The following is a 22,403-nucleotide window of genomic DNA, read 5'->3' on the forward strand; positions in this document are numbered from 1 at the left end:
TTTCTCAATATGGTTACAGTGGCATGTAAATGCGAAATGTAAGGTAATGAAATACGGTAAATCAAAGAATATGGGTAAGTATGAAAGCTGCTGATGCTCGATTGTCATTTGTTTCACAAGTGTTGCTGGCATGCTGGGTGCACGAATAGCTGATCTCGTGGGATATCGTACTTTTGCTAGAGTCAAGACTGTTGGTTACGGAAGTCTACCTCGCTCGCATTAGAGTTCCGTATCTGTCCCGTGAAAGTGCTGTCTCTATAGTAAGCGATGGATTCAAAACTGCATCTGCTGTCATTTACTGTACGTGAGAAACTAAAAGTTGTAAGCTAAGCTGAAATATACGGAAATCGTGCCATTGGCAGAAAGTACTATATTGATGATTCGTGTATTCGTGAATGGTGGAAGAAGGATAAACTTCTAAAAAGTAACGGCAATCACAGAGCGTTCCGCGGGCGGCGTGCAGTGTTTCCGGGAATTGAAGAACAACTCCGCAAATTTGTGATAGAAAAATCTGAGTTAGGATATAATGTTTCTAGTGAGATGTGTCAATTGAAAGCATTAGTGATTTCGAAAGAACTCAAAACACAGGGTTTTACTGCAAGCCACGGATGGATCTGAAACTTATATTGGAGAAACGGATTGTGCATTCGGAGACGTACGTTTATTTCACAAGATCTCCCTGGGGTGTTTGAAGAAAAATTAACGGCCTTTCAGCGTCACATTATTCATTTGAGAAAGCAAAATTCTTATTTGCTATCGCAAATTGGGAATGCTGACCAGACACTAGTCTGTTTTGAAATGCTGTTGGAAAATACAGTGGATACGAAGGGTTCTAAATCAGAACAGGTGGTAAGGAAAAGCAACGATACACGGTGATGTTGTGCGTATTAGCAGATGGAACCAAACTCCCTCCGTATGTGGTTCTGAAAAGGAAGACTCTTCTGAAAGGAAACTTGCCATCCGGTGTTATTGTTAGAACACATGAATCCGGCTGGATGGACATTGCGTTAGTTGTGGACTGGGTGAAGTGCTTTTGGCAGCGTTGCCCGGGAGCTTTGTTACAAAAACGAAACATGCTTGTGTTGGACAGTTACCGAGGACATACAACTAACGCCATGAAAGATATAAGGAAAGGAAAAACCGATTTTTCGATAATTCCCGAAGGACTCGCTTCTATTCAACAGTTGTTGGATGTGTGCGTGAACCAGCCGTTCAAAACTGCAATGAAACAGTTGTACACCGAATGGATGTCTGATGGTGATCACACGTTAACACCAACCGGATGAGTGAGGAGGCACTTCATCCAGCCATTTTGCTTGGAGTCGACCTCCCATTCTTCTGTCCTGTTGGATCCTTCTTTGGGTATCTGTCTTCTTCCATTTATTGTACATGCAGCTGGATCAAGATTGATCTGCGTATTGGACAAATTTTATTTGTAATTTTGGTGATGATTTTATTAATTGTAAGCTGTTTGAATTTATATTTGTGGTATATTTGAAGAAAATTAAATAGGTATGCAAGTTATTTGATTTTTGATTTTTTTCCGTATTTTGCCGTCTCAAATTTAGGGTGCGGGTCTTATTCAGTGGCGGGTGGTATTCGGGATTATACGATATAACTGTTAGGCTCTTCAGTCTGCTGGAACTAATTTTGAATAAATTTAAAAACTACCTGAAATCATATGGTAACAAAACTACACCTGAAAAAGGAAGAATTTTATTAAAATAGACTCGCGTTTTGTTCTTGGAAGAACGTTAATCAGATTCTATCAAATCACACTCAGAATATTTAGAAATTTATAAGCATATATGTTTATTTCTGTTTAAATCCTTAAAAACTTGATGAAATTTGAAACTTATCTTAATGAAGTCCTCACTTCCCTACATTCTAACATAGAATGTGAGTTGTTGTAATACCAGACTTTGTCATTGGCATGAGTCCAGCTGGCTAATCAGTCTGTTGACCTACCGTGAGAGTTGGTCATGTGGTTAGGGGCACACAGCTGAGAGCTTGCATTTGGGAGGTAGTAGGTTTGAACCGTACTGTTGACAGCCCTGAAGATGGTTTTCTGTGGTTTCTCATTTCCACGCCAGGCAAATGCTCGGGCTGTACCTTAATTAAGGCATTGTCACTTCCTTCCCATTCCTAGCCCTTTTCTATACCATAATCGCCATAAGACCTATCTGCGTCGGTGCGGTGTGAAGTCAATGGGAACAAAACGTCCGTTGATGTGCCATGCCATGCCCCCCTGCCCTGGTCAGGTCAATGACGCACTGCCTTTTTCTTTCAGGTGTTTTATATTTAGTGTTCCCTTTATTATTGTTGTTACTATTATTGTACTAAAATTGTTTTGTAAACTATGCATGGGTTCTTTATGAATATCTAATGGGCTGCCTATTACACCGGTAATTTTCCCGTTATGTCCTTTTTGCTTACGTCCGTTCTTTTGGAACTGCACCTGCAGTATTTAATTATTATGACTACTACTACTACTACTACTACTACTACTACTACTTACTTACTTACTTACTTACTCCATGGTGCTATGGTCCTCTGAGAACCTTGACCTTGATCACAGATTTCCAATAGCCTCTTCTGCACATCTAAACCACGTCTTCACTCCAATAGCTATCAAGTCCGCCTCCACTTCATCCAGCCATCTTACTCGGGGTCAACCTCTCATTCTTCTGTCCTGTGGGATCCTTCTTTGGGTATCTGTCTTCTTCCGTTTATTGTACATGCCCTAACCATCTTATTCTTCCCATTTTAGTAAGGCTACCATGTCATGTTCTTTATAATCCTCCATATCTCTCCATCTTTCACAGGGCCAAATATCTTCAACACTTTCCTTCCCTAGACATTCAGTTTCTTCTCCATAGCCTCAGTCAGTACCCATGCCTCACTGCCGTACATTTGGACTGGTTTGATCACTGTTTTATAGAGAGTCAGTTTCAATTTCCTGCTTAGATTTTTACTGCCTACGAGAGAGTACAATGCTCTATTGGCAGCTTTAGTGTGATTTGTTATATCTGCCTCCACTTTGTTTTGATGTTACAACTGATCCAAAATATATGAAGCTGTCCACTGTCCATTCCTAGCCCAACATGGAGACTCTCTCTGTTTCTTACTGTCCACTCGGTTATCATGTACTTAGACTTCGGTTCATTGATCTTTAAACCAAGGTCTTTGGCAGCTGTTTCAAACTCTCTGAATGCTGATTTTAGTCCTTCTGTACTTCTGGCAGTGATGATAATGTCATCTGCGTAGGCTAGGATTTGTACAAGTCTACTGTATATATTGCCTCCTGGGTTTGTGGTTTCACTTCTACTGCTCTCTCCAGTGTTAGGTTAAATAAAATTGGAGATAACTGGTTCCCGTACCTTAGACCTTTTTCCATTACCTCGAAAGACACTCTTGCACTTTAACCTGACTTCTGCTGTTTTCCAGGGTCATTTTTGGTTAATTTTATTACCTTCTGTGGGAAATCAAAACTCTGCATTGTTTCCCAGAGTGCTGATCTCTTTATTCTGACATAGGCCAGTTTGAAGTCTGTGAAAAGATGTCTCAGTTGTACATTATATTCATAGGTCTTCTCTAATATCATATGTACTATGAAGATACGATCAACAGTAGATTTTCCAGACCTGAAACCAGCTTGATACTCCCCTAGCATTCTCTCTGCTCTTCTGCATACATAATCTTTTTTAATTATAGCAGTAAGAGAGTATTTTGTACATAATACTTAAGAGAGATATGCCTTTGTAGTTTTTGCATGGCAGATACGACCCCTTCTTATGTATGGGACAGATGGTAGCTCTTGTCCATTCTTTGGTTTCCCAAACCACTCCTAATTATTTCATGTATCCTTTTTACTAATACTTCACCTCCATGCTTTACCATTTCTGCTATTATATGATCCTTCCCAGGAGCTTTATTAACCTTAAGTTGTTTGATTATTTTCCTTATCTCATCAGTTGAATAGTATCTTCTGTATCTTTTTTTAACAGGTCCTCCTGTCCATCTTCTGTATTAGCTGTTCCATTATTTTCTTCACTTACTACCTGTCTGCCTGACAGCAAACCTTCAAAATGTTGTACCCATATTTCTAAGATTTCCTCCTTCCCTCTAACCATATTTTTTGCTTCATATTTAAACATATTCATTTTTGTTTGGAACCCTCTTTTTGTTTTTCCCACACTACAAAGGAATTTTTGCCCTTGTTTGTTTTCAAAGTCATTTTGAATTTCATCAGCTCTTTTCCTTTCTTCACTCTTTTTAATTCTTATGAAAGTTTTTGCTATTCTTCTCTTTTTTTTAAACATATGCACATTATTTCAAGTGTGTCTGCAGCATTCTTTGTCGGGCTAGATTTCTTTCGTCCAAGGCTTTTAAAACCTCTTAATCAAACCATCGATTTCTGTTCTGCTTCCTTTTTTTTCCAAGTATCTCTTGAGCTGTTACATTTATTGCCAGTTTGGTTTTATCCCAGAGTACATAAATATTATCGTCTGTAGTTTTAACCCCTTGCAATTTCTCTTGTAACTTACCCTGATATTCTTCCTGTGTTCTCTAAGTATCTCTATCTTGTAAACTTTATTTTTCTGAAGTCTAGCATCTTTGGTTTTTACAGCAAGTTTCTTATCTGCTCCTCGGCAGCTCATCACATCCATGATACGAGAAGCATGTCTTGTGTCTATCAGCACATGAGCTATTTGATTTATTCAGGTCTCCTTATGAATGTCTTTGTGGGGAAAGCAGGTACTTTCAATTGTCATTCCTTTACTGACAGCAAAGTCAATCAATTTCCATCCATTTTCATTTGTTTCTAGGTGTTAGCTATGAAGGCTTGTAACAGGTTGATTTTCTTTCTCTTTGCCTGCTTTAGGATTACAATCCCCTAGCACTATTTTATCATATTTCTTTATATGCTCCAACATTTCATAAAATATTTCTTTACCTTCTTCAGTTGCATCCTCAGTGGGAGCATGCACACTGATTAGCGATATGTTAGAAAATTTCCCTTTCGGTCTTAAACAACATATTCTGTGGTTTACTCTCTCATATTCCACTGTACTATGACTGATTAATTTCTTCACCATGAATCCTGTTCTTAATGCATTTTCTTCTTTCCTACTGTTGTTCAGTATATAATGTTGTAGTTCTACCAGCTCTGTTTCCTTCCATCTCATCTCCAGTAGTGGTACTACCTCCATACTCTACTTCCCACAGCTCTTCCTTCAGCATGTCATTACCTTAGCCAGGGCATGGCAGAACGTCGACGGACTGATTAGCCAGCTGGACTCACGCCATTGACAGAGTACTGGTATTGCAACAACTTGCATTCTGTGCTAGATTGGAGAGAAGTGAGGACTTCATTAAGATAAGCTCCAAATTTCAAGTTCTAAGGATTAATAATTCTGCTACCGTATGTTTTCCTTTTCAGGTAGTCTATAAATTTATTTATTCAAAATTAGTTTCTGCACCGTTGAGACATGTTGCGTTGCAACAGGGATGCAAAGACATACTTCACTTATCTATTTTTGCTTACAGTTTGGTGTCCCCTTTTTCAGGCCTACATTGTCAATGTCAACACGACCAACTTGTGCAATTCATTAGAAGTCTGCCTATCTCCGACTCATTTCATAAAATTATTTTTATGTTTCACCAAACTTGCATAGTTTATGCATACAATTAATAACGCGTGCAATAATTTAAAATGCTGTGTCAACATCAGCACAATCAATTTATAAGCCATGTTGCATTAAATCTGTGCAGCCCACGGACACAATGGTGCAGTTAAGACAATATATGCAATATTTGGATGTTATGATCTTTATTACACCCATGTGCAGGTTATTTTTAAGATTTTTCTTACATATCACAAAAGGTTCTATGACAAGACGTCAACACATTGCGTTGCAACAAGGATGCAAAGACTTTTATCAGATAATTGAACTTCGTCCTTACTATATTTTTAAAATGGGCCTTGTTCTTATTTGACTGAAGATGTCTCAAAAGTGGAACGAAACATGTCTCATTATTATATCTTAATGTAGTCTTAACAATAAAGACGTTTTACAGTATTGTAAAGGTGGAATATTTGACATAAGGATTTCACCCATACTTATGACAATATGGGCTTAAGCAGGATCTTTACTATGTGAGGGGAAAAAAAAAAAAGGCCTTTTGCTTTCTGTGTGTATGTTAGACTCAAGCATAATCATCCAATATAAGCAGTTTTGTGTATGGCCACTAAATGGCAATAGTAATGTGTGTTTTATATTATTTTGTATTAAACATTGAAGTTAAAATGATGAAGATGGGAAAAGCTCTGGGAATAAATGAAGTAGCCATTGAAATGGTCAAGATTGCAGGACAAGCGGGTCTCCAGTGGACTTATCGAATAATCAAGTGTGTATTGGTAGAGAAAAAAGTTTGCAAGAAATTGGCTTCATTTCCCATATCAAATATTAATTCAATAAAAGTAAACTTCCACCTGTTTCTTAATATATATTTGTTTTAAGCAAATGAATTATTTGTAGAACATGTTTCATTCTTTAGGAACATCTTCAGCTACATAACATTGCTTACGTGACATTACATAGAATTTTCTTCTTCTTGAAAACCATCTTAAAATAGTACCTTTGTTATGCTTAAAAGAAAACTAAGATAAACATTATTAAAATATGTGGGGAGGGTTGAGTGGGGCGGTGAAGTGGGAAGGGAAGATGGATCTACTTATGTTCTAACCTAATTTAAAACAATTTCCTATTCACTTAAGTTGATATTAAAAATTTGTTAGTAGACAGCTCTTTTGTTCATATGTGATGCCTATGTATTTCTTAGTTGTTCATTTCCTAAAGAGTTTTTGAAAAGGACTTCTTCATGTCGATGTTACGTCTTAATTAAAAAACTGTTCTCTTCAGCTGCTCATTTTTGAAGTTAAAACATAACATCGACATGTAAAGGTCCTTTTTAAAAATCAACATCTATGAAAAAAACACATCACGTATGAAGAAAAGTGCTGTATACTAACAATATTTTAACATCTATTTAAGTGAATAGGATATTGGTTTAAATTAGGTTAGAACATAAGTAGATCCATCTTCCCTTCCCACTTCACCGCCCCACTCAACCCTCCCCACATATTTTAATTATTTTTATCTTTTTAAATGAGTTCTTTTTAAGCATAAAAAACGTACTATTTTAAGATGTTCTTTTTTTTTGAGAAGAAGAAAATTCTATGTAATTTAACCTAAGTGGTTATGTAGCTGAAGATGTTTGTAAGGAATGTAACATGCTCTACAAATAATTAATTTGCTTAAAGCAAACACAGTGAAACATCGTTAGTGCATTCCTCATTAACGTTTTCCCACTTAGCATGTCGTAAATTCAAAGTTCCGATTCTCATCATATTAAATCTATATAAAAATACTTCACTTATCGTGTCACAAATTTTCACTATTGTCGCTTAGTACGATCACATTTGTCCTAGACCTGAAAATGTTAATGTATATATCGTCCCTTGTGAAAAGAACGTGATTTCTAACTCGGGTAAGAGCCATCGCCATACCTGCGTGTTTATGGGAAACGGCCTTCCTGAACTTCAAAGGATATGTTGCACTTTCGGGAGCAAGCCGTTAACCTTAGGAAGGTTCAGTTTTGCTTGCCGGTTAACAGTGAGATCACTGAATAGTAGAGTGAGCCTGTTTGTGCTTTTATTTTGTATTCCATTCAGAAGGTAGAAATATATTTTGTGTAGAGTGGTACAGTGAAGTGTGGTTAATATTTGCCATGTGATACGATAGCCTATGCCTGGATTAGGAACATAATGTGAAATTGACTAGAGTGGTGCATATGTGTCTTGTGATAGCCCAGTTGTGGATACGGAAAATATTGTGAAATTCCTTAACCTTTCAAGTAGTTACTTATGAGTAGCTACTAACACAGTGGCAAATTATCCAAAAGGCACCAGTATTTTTATCAGGTTCAAAAAGTACAGAATTTGTATCAAGTTGTAAAAAATGATCATAGTGCGAATGCAATGGGAACTTGCGGTGTGATACCTTTTAATTTGTCAGGTATTTTTATCAGGTTTAAAAAAAACAGTTTCACTTTCAAGCTATTAAAATTATTACAGTGCCAAGGGCAAGGACAGTGAATCAGGTTCAGTGAGGAAAGCAACGGGAAGCCTACAATAACACAACAGTGCCAAGGGCAAGGACAGTGAATCTGGTTCAGTGAGGAAAGCAACGGGAAGCCTACAATAACACAGGAGACTCGTCTACAGACAGATCGCTTTCGGGTGTGTACACACTTCGGAATCTGCTGTTCAGGTGGTCCAGAATAGGTTTCAATTTGTAGAGTTTCTTCGGACCACACGTGGCTTCATCGTATGCTTCATTATTGACATAGTGTAAGAATTTGAGAAGGAGATGAAATCATATTTCAGAGAACAGCTCTAAAAATATTGAGTCTCTAATATCTGTCTACGAGTAAAATTGCTCTTGTTGTCAGGTAGCTGATGAATGCCCTGCAAGAGAGAGAATGCAAGTAAAGTCATAATTTCATGTTTATTCGTGTCTGTCCACTGATTCACTCTCGAATATATTTTCAAGTTTGGTGTGCTTTCTGAAAATTGTTGAGCATACCGGTTGGTTTCCCTACTTATTAGTTCTGCTAATTCAGGAGTGATAAAAAATTGAAAATGTTCTAGCGGAGTATTTACAGTATGTCTTCAATTTGTCGAGGTTGCGCCGTAAATGTAAATCTCGGCTGTTGAGATCGTACGTGTGTTCATAAACTGAGCTGAATATCGCCGCTAGTGCTACCGTCATGTTCACTTGAGCAGTTTTCACCATTGTACTCGCTATCTCTTGACATTTCAACATTAGTCTCGCTATCAGATGACACATCACTCTCCAAATTGTCACAGTGTAAAAAATCAAACAGTTCTTCTTCGTGCAGGCATTTCCATGCTCTGTTTGCACCTACCGTAATGCACCATCTACCTCTCTCAACAGCCTGGCGGCCGGTACTGGCTGGCTGCAAGCTGGGCTCGGAACGAAAGCATTTACCCCGGTCACGTGGTTTAGGAGAGTGCTGCTGTAGGCAAAGCTCAAAACTAACATACATGCACGAAGGAAAGTGACGTCGGATCCTATGACAGAATAAGTCTTCATACCCATCGCCAAAAGACATTTACATTATGATGACGGAATATTCTGTTATGGTCACTTAGGAAGCCATGCAGCTTTCATTACCGCTTGAAAGGTTAATAACGAAAAGAAAATTAAAATCTGTTAGAAGGTGAACTGACATAAGTGCAGCGCGCGCAGAGGTCGCAAACGTTGAAACTCGCACCTTCGAGTTTCGGCTCGATCTGTCAAGTTGGTCGAAGTTTTGTTCGATTCAGAATGGCGGCCAACATTTCTTCACATTTGCACATGGTCGAGTCTAACCTCCATTTCATTGTCTATGAGCGTGACCAGCAAATAATGTTAAATAACCCACTGCTCTGAAATAAGTCTTCTACTACCATTTGTTATAGGAATGTGATCTGAACAATATTTTTGTTGGACCCTATTCACATATTTTCATATTTGTTGTCGGGTGTTTTTCATGCCTTTCAGTGTACTTGTTATATTATAAACCCCATCGGAAAGGGTTTTCATATTTGTTCACTTGTGTTTTTCACGCCTTTTAACCTGAGAGTGCTACGCCCGCCTATAGACGGGCTGACGCGGCAGGTCCAGCACTGCTACGCCTGTCTATAGACGGTGCGCGTGAACTTTAATATTTTCAGTTTCCCGGTTCACCCTCGAGTGCCAATTTGATCTCAGACATGTTCTGCCATCTGTTGGGCATTATGCAGACCTAATTGATCACAGATTATTGCTTCGGGAAGTAACTTCCAGAGCTTATTGTAAACGTCTGTGGAGTTCATCTGTGATGTAAACAAACATGGCGGAACAACAACATAGTTGCTCTTGCAGCGATGTTATTTCGGATCAAAGAATCTTTCAGTTATTAACCACAGTAGAAAATTATGATGGAGGTGATGATTTTAATGAATTGTTAAGCGATTTCGAAAGTAAGAGTGATACAGAGTGTGCCGAAAATATTGTATGTGGGAGAGAAACAGAGCCTCCTAAACGAAAGAAGAAAAACACAATGAGTTCTAAAGCTATTTTATCACTATTTTTGTGGCGGACGGATTACTTTTCTCCACGAGACTTTCAAGTAACTGTGACACACTCTGAGGGCCAAGTAGTGTTTGATGATAACCTGAAAATCAATTTTTTTTGAACTTTCATGCCAGTGGAGTTGGTGCAGATAGTTGAACAAAAATCGGCATCACAAACAACCAGTAGAAAACATTTAACTATCACCACATTCCAGGTTTAGAAAGTATTTTAAAATATCAACTTATGTTCTTCTAAGGGGTTACATGTATTAGTCGCCTACAGATTTTTGGAAATAATATTATTTTGGGCTCTTTACTTTGTACATTGAACATAAGTGTAGGATTTTCCATTTGCATTTAGATTTATAAAGAACCAACATTTATAAACATTTTAAGCTAATCACTCCACTGATAAGTAAAAAATTGAGGCTTCTACAAAAAATTTTTACATACGAATGAAAAAACTCAGCACTGAGGTACCAAACGGTCAACTGGTAACTCAGCGTTTAAAATGTTAATACATTCCTCTCGTCATTAGAAATGGTAGATAGGCCTATAGTTTTCACTGTACCCTCGGATACACGACATAAAATGCTCTCATGTGGGAAAAAATGTATCTAGTGCTTCCATATCCCTTTTAGATAGTTTTTATTTGTATATTTTTAGTACGTATTCTCGCTTAACATGTTCTTTTCCCTTGTCCCCTGCAGAAACATCTTAAGGAGGTTTCACTGTATCCCGGTCTAAAAAGCCAAGAATGTCAGATGATTCGTCGTGCTGACCACACCATACCTCGTAATCTGTAGGCCCTCGGGCAGTGCAGCGGTCGCTTGGTAGGCCATGGCCCTTCGGGGCTGTTGCACCATGGGGTTTGTTTTTTAAAGCAAATATATAGTATCAAATACCGTATTTACTCCTTTATTAGACTCCGTAGCGTATTAGACCCCCTCCTTGGCTTTTTGAGACGAAGAAAATGGAAAAAAGTATCTTTCATTCAACACCCCCCAATGTAATTCATCAGAGAAGAACAATGATTCCGCTTCGAAGTGGCTACAAGCCTTATGCAACTCTAATGACAAAACACAAATTTGTGAATAGTTATGTCCGTACTACCCACGCAATGAAAACCCGCGTCGAATTCATGTGGTACATGTGTGTTTCGTAGTTAAGACGTCCACTTCCGTAGCGTAGGCTTACTGCAGCTCTGATGACGTCGCACAAATAGGTGAATACTTTTGTGTCCGACCCGTGCAGTGCAAGCACACATCAGTCATGTATATATGTCTGTTTTTTGTAGTTAAGAATGTCTGCCAGTGTAATAGTTAGCACAATTAGCTGCTGTTCTTGGGAGCCTGAGTTAGATTCCCGGTACCGTATTGCCAGAGATTTACGAATGGCAGGAAGGTTGATTTGCAGCAAGAATGGTACATTCAACTCCCTTCCACTGGGAGCCTGTCTAAAAAAGTATTCACGGTTGTTGCTAGGCCTATTGTACCAGTAAAATATAGCCAGGCTTCATCATTTACCTTAAGATTGCACGAGATATGTCTCAGGGCTATTTCAGGGAAATTATAGCTAGGGCTTGGTACAGGAGGAAGGGTCCTATCTACAAGAAAACCTGAAATTTTGTGTAAGTTTATTCAAATAAATGCAGGCTGAATTGCATATCACCTTAGTGTAGATATTTGTCATCTTCAACATCGCCTATCAGGTAACCGGTACTCCCAGGTCACCATGCTGAACTGGACTGGAACTCGTTCTGCTGGCCCCTCTCGTTGCGATGAAATGGATCTGAAACACCCAGGTCAGTCTGAATATGGGATCGAACTCGTACCTCTGACGTTCTGGACGTTCTCTGGTGATGCTGCGGGGTAATCACTCGTTACTTTACTCACACGAGTGTCCACAATAGCACAGTCCCCCGACACATTTATTTGACACCAATGTTTAATTCAATATAGTCGTGATATGCAGTCAAACTCTACTAGTCCCTGGTAGATAGAATTTAAATTTTCTTTAAAGTTGAAGATGCGGATAGCATCGAATTTAGGAAAAAAAAAATTACAGTTCATGAACATAAGCTTGTAGAAATAACGAAACTGAAGACTGTTCATAAATTATGCACAGTTCGAGGTTGCTTTCCACGGAACTATGGGCGCACTTGACACAAAAATAAATATGCGAGTGCTCAATAGTTTATCCTACAGATACTGCTACACTAATTATTAAACACTTTGAGGAAGAAATAATGTTAGCAATTATTATGCACAGTTCACAATGCATTTCGGTTTGAATTGAATATCATTCACTTCAACCCAGAAATTAAGAAAATAAGAAAGGTAGCAAGTACTATGCACAGTTGTACATTAACATAGTTTGAATTATCATTCAGAATTAATCGCTCGTGTCGAAGCACACGAGTGTAAGTTACGTAATAGGCAATCGCTTGCATTTATGGTAGTGAAAAAAGTTTAAATACTTTCATGAACATTTCTATGAAAATAAAGAAAATAAGCTGACCGAATTTCAAAATTCCACAGTTAATAATAATGCAGTGGTGTGTCACTTTGCAGTTCACAACGCTTGTTGAGACAGTTCCACAATTGTCAAATGGTAAAACACTAAGTTTCACAATTATAAAGACTTGTTATGTATACGCGCACAAATTCTAAGTTCTAATTGACTGTCAAAACCTAAGTCCACTGTATGACTTGTCACATTTGGAGTTTCAACACGCGCAAAAATGATAAGTTCCACTCAACTCACAGAGTCTAAGTCCACTGTAAGACTTGTAGAATTTCGAAGATAAATTGGTCAGCACTTTGACCCGATGAACATAGTAATGATGCAGCATGGCGAGTCAACTGGACTCCCAGCTATGACAGCACTGATTTGGTTGGGTTGAGCTCGTCGTATATACGATTTGTGCTACTACGTCATCAGATAGCATGATTTCTATAAAGTTGGATAACTCGAGAATCCCTTAATAGATTTACGTGAAACTACGAATTAGAGACGTTTACATGATCCTCTACAAAATGACGTATCTCTCAAGTTGATACGATCATTATTACAGGAGGTTTGAAAATTTTCAAGTCGAACATTCGGAAAGGTGTGACATTACTTCTAGAACACGCCAGTCCATGCCGGGCAGCACGTGGCATGACCAGGCGGGTAGCCTATCTTGCTCCTGTGTCCACGTCACTCATACAGCTGTAGCTGGTTCAGACGGGCTTGCTCCACCGTGCGTAAACGAACCAAGCTCGCAGTAAATGTCTTGCGTGATGATTATACATTACTGATCTTTAAAAAATACGGCATGTACCGCGCGTAACCGGTACACTATTAATATAGGCAGGCAAGATCATTAACAAAGTGATCGTTTAATATCTCGTAACTCGGACCAATATATTGTTATTGGGAGAGAAGTAGGTTTAAAACGTGATAAAAACAATCCAATCACAATTGTTTTACTTGCCATTGTAGCTAACAAATAATAATAATAATAATAATAATAGTATAGAATTTTTATGTCCCCACTTACTGTGAACGATTTTCAAAGACTCTTAACAAAATGTACAATACTATAGGGTATGTGTTTAAAAATGGGAGACAACGAACGTACAAAATTAAATATTATGATAAAACACATTAGCGCCACACCTGTAGATATCCATAAATGCAGCAAACTTTCCTGTTATTTATTTTTATTCTTTCCGTCGTAGAACTTTTGGCACTATCCGGGTGATACCATACGTAACCTAAACAATGCAGTCTCTCTTATCTCATTTACAGCTGTTTAGGTAAATCCTGATGTGATTAATGTAGAGAACAAGCATGAAATATACTTAAAAATAAGGGTCTGGCTTTCAACAGCCACAGTTATCAAAAGAATGCTTCCAGTCACTATGTATTACATTCGGAAGTACAACTCGTAGCATACGTTAGTTATCAGCTGGTGGTTTCGGACGTTTCTACAGCATGGCTTTATTCGGAAGGAGTGGCTTCTGCTATACATACACCAATTGGGAATATCTGATACCATTTCCAGAAACCATTTGGGAATAGATTCACACTGTTTGGACTCTACAGTCGGGATGAAACTATTTTTAAAAGGTTCAAAAAATGGGACCATGAATGCTTGGTCTCGATTGCAGTGCATGCCTGATGAGATGTCAGTGAAGATGACATCATTTGGAATGACAACACGCCGCTAGCAGGGAAGATAGCGGCGCAAGACAATTAAAATGAAAGCGGTGATCAGGTTTACTGTGTGGTAGGCCTACTGCTCAACTGAGAGAGGCAAATGACTAGCCATTGAGTTATTTTGTATCAATATTGCATAATATAATAATACGATACCCTTATCCCTTTTTCGTACGGGGTCGAGTATGAAGTGAGACGAATCTTCGTAGCAAGTTTTTACGACCGTATGCCCTTCCTGACATCGACCTCATCAGAGGAATTAATGAGATGAAATGAATGACGTGACATAAGCAACTAAAACGGATTATATTTACTGTGTATGTAGGTCTAAATGTTGTGTTCACCATTTATTGACTTTTTATATTTGGAAATGTTGCCTTCCAATGAAAATAGCCAGTATAACTCAAATACATTCATAGGTTCTTTTAAAGAACAGTGTAGAATGTGTACAATTTATAGCTCTTTATAGCCTAGATGTCATGTGTTCACTGCACAAGATTTAAGATTATCGCATCTTGGACCCCTCTTTTTTTTTTTTTTTTTTTTTTTAAATTTTATTTTTTCTATAAAAATGACAGAAGAAAGGGGTCTAGTATGAGAGTAAATAAGGTAGGTGGAAGTTTACTTTTATTGATTTAATGTAGAGAAAAAAGTGCCGGAGGATTTGGAAAAGGGGGTTATAATACTGATATTTGGGGCTGGAATGTTTAGGAAAATGCTAGGGCATTCCCCACAAGCGACGTGCAAAATGCTAGGGCATTCCCCACAAGCGACGTGCAATTCTTGTGATGCTGGAAGAAATGTGAGAAATGGGCAACCAGCAACCAAATACATCAAGATAGTGACCATCAGTGTAGTGACACTAACAAGGAAAATGGAAGAAATTGTAGATTTTATGGTTGACAAAGATATAGCATTGCTGGGAATCAGTGAGACCAAATGGAAAGGAAAAGGTGAGAGGAATCTAAAGAAAGGATACACCTTATACTATAGTGAAGGAAGAGAAGCCAAAAATGGTGTAGATCTCATAACTAGAAAAGACTTAAAGGAATACCTAGAATTGGTGGAAAACATAAATGGCTGGTTGATTAAGGTCAGATTGAGACTTGAAACTGGTGTTACAGATATAATTCACAGGAAATACAGATACTGATCTACCAGATTACCTTGAATGTCTGGAAGGCCATATACAGGACAATATAATTATTAACTCTTAGAGTGCCGGGTTGCGCGATCGCGCTCCTCTGTAGCCTAGAGAAAAGTGCCACGAGCGCGATCGTGCTCCGTGTTGCAGCGGTCTATGTAAGTCGTAATAGTTTGCACATATCTGACGGATGGCAGCTCCAGTTGGCATCATTCTGTAGTAGATACTACATAGTTTTTAAATCTGCCACCTGAATCTCTGTGCGACATGTCGTGTTGATGTTATGATTTTTTCTATTTTAGCTGTTTGGCGCGTACCTGTAGACAATGTGTTCATAATAATGGCAACTAGTTCTCATATTATGTTTGAAATTGATGACGATTTGGTACAATATATTGATTAATTGAGTGATGATTCTGATTATATCGAGTCAGGCGACGATTCAGATGATACTGAGAGTAATAATAATGCCGGTAACTTTTCAAACAATGACGATTGTGGTTATGTTATCCGACTTACTCGTGTGACAGTGATGCATGAAATTTCCGTTAAAGACGGTAATGATAGTGATGGGAATAATGATGGAATTGACGGAGACAGACGACGACCAGATTCCCGATTTCCGTAAAATTCAGTCCGATCACGACGTGGAATTTTAGCTCTCTCCTGCATTCCTTGAGACGCCCGGCCCTAAACGTGCACTTCCTCCTGATGCTAGACCAAGTCAGTATTTTAATCCATTTTTAAAAGAACTATTATTCTTAAAACACTGATATTTTACAAACTAGTAAACAATGCACCAGTGTGAACAGGAATACCAAATTTAGGTGAGTACGATCAAATTACAAGGATGTACTGAGATCCAAATTTGAATTTTAAAATTTTTAAAAAATTGCATGAACACACTTAATTTTTTTGCTCGGAAGTATGAATTATTTTCGTGATGTTAATATAATGAGTGAAGAGAGGGATCACTTAGCTACAGGAAAATATAAACTACAATGAGATATCTTGAAAAGTGAGGATAGCATATGCTTTTATCGTCGGTGCTGCATAATAGGCATTTTCTCTCTGGCATTCTTAGCAACCACGGCAGTAAGGGAGCCGGCACTAGGAGGGTTAAATTAATGTAGTAATGGTCCACCTTTTAATACTATAATATGCAATATTCTAAATTACATTAATTAGGGACTAGTTTTGACTGGGGCTGGCCATCTTCAGCCTTAATGTAAAACCTCTAATAACTATAAACAAATGTAAACGCACACAATTTACATAAAACAAATGAAACAAATATATACACATTGACATTTGTTTTATGTTTATGTAAAACAAATGAAAAAAATATATACAAATTGATATTTGTTTTATGTCAGTTGTGTGCATGTACATTTGTTTAGTTATTAGAGGTTTTACTTTAAGGCTGAAGATGGCCAGCCCTGGCCGAAACTACTCCCTAAGTAATGTAATTTAGAATATTGCATATTATAGTATTGAAAGGTGGACCATTACTAACCATTACTACATTCATTTAAGAATTATATTATATTTACAATTCAATACGGATCAGAACCATGAAGTTTATAACCTTTGACATATACAGGACAAACAAGTTGTGATCATAGAAGACATGAATGCCCAAGTAGGTCAGGAAAGAAAAGGACACGAGATTATAGGCCCATTTGGATATGGGAAGAGAAACGAGGCTGGAGATATTTTGGTAGACTTTTATAGAAGAAATGAGCTGATCATTGGTAACACATAGTTTCGAAAGAAAAATAGTCAGAAGATAACAAGGTATAGTTGGGATAACAAAATCAAAACTCTGATAGATTACATTTTGGTCGAGAAAGTTAACATGAAAATGTTGGTAGATGTAACGGCCCTACCAAGTGAATCTTTCGAAGGAGATGAGATAGTTGTGATAGCTAAGTTAAAGATGGGAAAGATACAAAAGATGACTGAGATTAGGCAGAGAAAGCTAAGGGTGTGGAAATTGCAGGAGAAGGAAATAAATGAAGAGTTCCAGACACACATTAAAACAAGTATACCTAAGGAAGACATCAGACGGGTTGAAGAAGAATGGGCTTACTTTAAAACAGTCATGGTCGATTCTGCAGAAAAGACCTGTGGAAGAGTATCAGGCAGGAAGAAAGACCAAGAAATGCCCTGGTGGAATGACAGGGTAAAAGATATAGTTAAAAGAGAGAAACAAGCTTGGAAAAGATGGCTGAGAAACAGAACAACAGAATGCAAAACAGAATACAGGCACTGCAAGGAGGAGTGCTCCAAGGTGATTCAAGAAGAGAAAAAGAAATGCTGGCAAAAATTCATTGAATCTCTGCTAAGATACAATCGGAAACAAAAAGATCTTATTCCAGTGGGTTAAAAAGAAGAGGAGAAGCTGCTAACTTCATTAAAAATTAACAGGAGGAAGTGATGACACAGAAGCAGAATATATTGCAGTGGTGGGGAAAATACTTTCAACAGCTTTACAATGTGCAAAATACCTCAGTACAAGGAGAAATCGAAGAACCAGATTTAGTGCAGATGGAAGAAGGAAAATGAGGTGTCCATGCCAGAGATTGAGTGGGCCACTAAAAGTATGAAACGAGGCAAGGCAGCTGGAATTGGCAAGGTCACCATAGAAATGATAATAGCAGCAGGAGTAGTTGGTCTACAGTGGTTGTATAGACTCTTCAGAGTGATATGGAGAGGAAAGACTGTTCCAAAAAAGTTGGGAAGAAGGGGTCATTATACCAATTTTCAAGAAAGGAGACAGGAAGCAGTGTGAAAATTAGGGAGGAGTGACACTGATACCTCATACAGCTAAGATCCTTGAAGGAATCTTGGATAGACGAATAAGAGACAAAGTAGAGGGAAAATTGGCAGAACGCCGGTATGGATTCGGTCCACATTTGACCCAATATTTACATTGCGTCAAATGATGGAAAGGTATTGGGAGTATGGAAAGGACATGGTAGTAACGTTTCTAGATATTGAAAAGGCATATGACAGTGTCCCAAGGAATTTGGTATAGAAACAATGACAGAGGCACAGATTGGGATTGAAACAATGCAGATAGTAATAACATTGTATCAAAATTGCAAAAGCTGTATTAGAACCAAAGTGGGTCAAACTGAATGGTTCAGACTTCAGGCAGGCTTATCACAGGGAAGTGTATTGTCTCCCTTGTTCTTCATTATCATCATGGATAGAATTCTACATAATATCAAGGAGAAGATGATGGGCGAGCAAGTAAAGTTTATGCTCTTTGCTGATGACATTGTAGTTTGGGGAGATAATGAAGAGGGAGTACAGACGCAAGTTGATTTATGGAAAGAGGAGATACATTTTGGAATGAAGATTAGTACTGTGAAAAGTAAGACTTTAATCATGACAAGAGGTAACAGGAAATCCAGGGAAGTGATAAAAATAGGAAATGAACCTCTTCAAGTAGTGAAAAATTTTACATATATGGGCAGTGTGATATCACAAGATGGATAGTTGGATGGAGAAATTGATTTAAGAATACATCAGTCTGCAAGTTTCTACCAGTGTGTGAGAGACATTGTATGCAACAAATATGTGCCAATGAAGTGCAAGAAGGTTTTATACTCGTCCTATTATAAACCTATACTGACCTATGCTTCAGCAGCCTGGACGTTAACTAAGCGGAACCAAAGTAAGATACAAGCAGCTGAAATGAGATTCTTGAGGAGCATAAAGGGAAAGACAAGATAGAATACAAAATGAGGAAATAAGGAGCAGCGTGGGAGTGTGTAAACTTCAAGAAGAGATTGATATAGCAAAGCTAAAATGGTTTGCACACATGACGAGAATGCCAGGAGAGAGAGTACCAAAGAGAACATTCATGGATACAGACTGGAAAGAGGCCTAGAATGAGATGGAGGAGCTCTGTTGTGGGCTGTATTGCAAATAGAGGAGTCGATAGCAATAAAGTACTAGAAGAGAAATGGTCGAAAAATAGAGTAAGGTGGAGGGATTTGGTACAGTACCCTACCCAGAGAGAATCTGTAAAAGGGAATGGATGAAGATGATGTTTAGGAAAGGTCATGTTTTTTTCTTTATCTCTGTTTTCTTGCCTGATGGGATTTTGGTGCAAATCAAGTGATTATTGTTGCAATTAAGTGATTTTGATTTGTTTTGGCTATGTATTGTCATAAGATCATATTTTAAGCTATTTTCATAGAAATGTCATATTTTGGTCGTATTACGGCAGTTGAACGACAGCTGTGGCTGTGTAAAATCATCTTCAACTTAATGCGAACTAGTGTTCACAAAACTGCTTTTCTATACCACATCTGCAGTTAATACAAGTGGAATACTCTGCCTCTTTTTATCAAGATTGCACAGGAATTGTTTTTCAACAGTTCGTCTGAAAGTCTGGCATATTAAGTCCAACTTTGGAATTATATCGAGTGCAGTTACTCGTTTAGAAGCTGCTAGCTTAGAAATTCATGCAAGTATTGAAATTGTGAGAAGTGTTGAACTTTCGGTACAACAATCACATGGAATGGTGGCAACAGTGTAAAACGGAAACTTCAAAACTTGCTTAATCAAAATGACTGTTTTCGCTGTGTGTGCAAGTTAAATGATGTTCTTAGAGGAGAAGGTACCAATAAATTTCAAGATGAGAAGAATTAAGAGGGTATGCGAGTTTGCACTATATGTCCTGCCGCCCTACCATAACGTACTGAAGGACATCTGCTTATTTCATTTCATGGTGCTCAATTTAAACTTAACGTATTTTCCTAATCTTAATGAAATCTGGGCTTAAATGTTCCAAAATATTTTTACAAATATATTGATATCTAGTTTTCGCATATTTCAAACCACCAATTCAGGGAGCAAACATGTTTTGACTTTTAAAATGTTGTGTGATCTCATTATGTTAGGGAACTTAGTACCTTATGGGTATGTATTCACAAATGTTTGATAAGTGAATCATGGTCGATAGACTGTGAATAACTGCTAAACATGTATATTCAGAAAACTAATATGAAAGTAAGAATAAAGAATTAAGTTAACAAATATGTATGAAAGGAATTGATGTTTCGACTTATAACTTATTATAAAATGGCAATATTTAAATTAATCATTTTTGGGTCATATTTTGTAATTTTTACATCGTATTTAGTCACTTTTGAGGTCGTATTGGCTTGCTTATTTCGGCTATTTTTAGGTCTTAAAAATCCAAGCCCTACTGATATTCAGGAGAGGAGATAAGGTGATGTGCAGTAACTGCTGAGGAACTGCCATCCTCTCCCATGTTGCCAAGATAATGGAAAGGATATTGGAAAGAAGAATTAGAGAAAAGGTGGAAAGTTAGCTACAAGAGGAACAATTTGTATTCAGGAGTGGAAGGTCAACAGACTCAATTTCACTCTCGGCAGATTATGGAAAAGGGTTGGGAAGAAGGGAAGGGTTCGGATGTTCAGGAAATTACATGTTATAAATCTCATTTTTGGTCCGTATTGAAAATTTACAGTTCAACAACAATAAAGGTGTTTTAATTTAATCCACCTATTCAATACTTTTATTTCCACTTATAGTGCCTACATAAATAGACTCACAGTTAAATGGGACATGTTTCGCCCTCAATTAAGGGCATCTTCAGCCTAAAAACAATCAAGAGTGCAACTAATATTAAAAGTGGAAGCTAAATGTTTAGCCAGTTATTAAAATTCGGGACATAAAAATGTGAAAAATGATACAATATATAAAGATGCTAATGGAAATACTGTCAATGATTAAACTAAAATCTTGTCGGAGACTAAAACTTCTTCCATTAAAATTCCAATTAAAACAGTTTATTTAAAATGTTAGTTTAAAACCAAAGTGGTAATAATATAAAGCCAACGACATGAGGGCGTGAACATAAGCATAAACACGATTGTCATAAATATAATATGTCCAAAGCCGCTGATGAAATTCGTCAGCATGAAGTGAGACAGAAGCATCAGTTGAAAAATTGTAAGTGGCCCTTAGCACCGTAGGTAAATACTATTGGTGGAAACCTTGCCAGGAAATGTCGGTAGATATTGAAATAATATTTTCTGTAAGAGAAGGAAAAGATGAAATAAGAAGTTGAACGTAAGGAGAGAATTCAGATTACATAAATTGAAACAGATGAGGACTTACATGTTAGTTGAAAGTTGTTACTTGTTATCTACTGTTGTGTTGGTTGCTGCCCTTCTGTTGGCTCTGAGTCTGGTGTTGTAACTGTGCTGCAGAGGCGGCAGTGAACTCGGAGGGGAAGGAATAGGGTAGTGTGGAAGGGAGGAGAGGATGGGTGGAGTCAATTGTGACGAGGCTGACAAAGGGGCGGAGTCAACCGTATTGCTGGAAGTAGGCTTAATATCTGTAGGTATGGGAGGAGTATTAGAGTATGAAGAATTAAATATGTTAGGTATCCTAAATATATTCGAACTAACTGACTTGAATAATTTCGGCATTAATTCATGTAACATACTTTTACTGTCCGTGGTTTCATTAAGATTTTGTTGCTTATTGTACGTCTGATCTAAATAGATATATAAACTTTCTAATTCGTTCAACATTCTCCCTTTTTCTATGTTTCTAATTATCGCTAGGTCTTTCTCTATGGATTCAAATCTGTGACCAGTCTCCCTCATATGCAAACTCATCGCTGAGTATTTCCTATGTTTTTCTGTGTTAACATGTTCCATGTATCTTGTCATAAAACTTCTCCCAGTCTGTCCAACATAAAAAATTACATTGAGTACATTTGAGTCTGTATACTCCTGATCCCAAATAATGATTTTTATCATAATTAACTTTTTTATGATTAAAGAATATGAACATAACAAAGTTTAACTGGAA

At 37.6% G+C, this 22,403-nt stretch overlaps 1 protein-coding gene across 1 annotated transcript in view; it reads left to right on the forward strand.

Annotated features, from left to right (window-relative positions):
* Fim (plastin-2 Fim) overlaps nucleotides 1-22,403 on the forward strand; it is a 241,543-nt gene that overhangs the window by 60,450 nt on the left and 158,690 nt on the right. The window lies entirely within an intron of this gene.

Source organism: Anabrus simplex, chromosome 2 (assembly GCF_040414725.1).
Source record: "Anabrus simplex isolate iqAnaSimp1 chromosome 2, ASM4041472v1, whole genome shotgun sequence".
Taxonomy (NCBI): domain Eukaryota; kingdom Metazoa; phylum Arthropoda; class Insecta; order Orthoptera; family Tettigoniidae; genus Anabrus; species Anabrus simplex.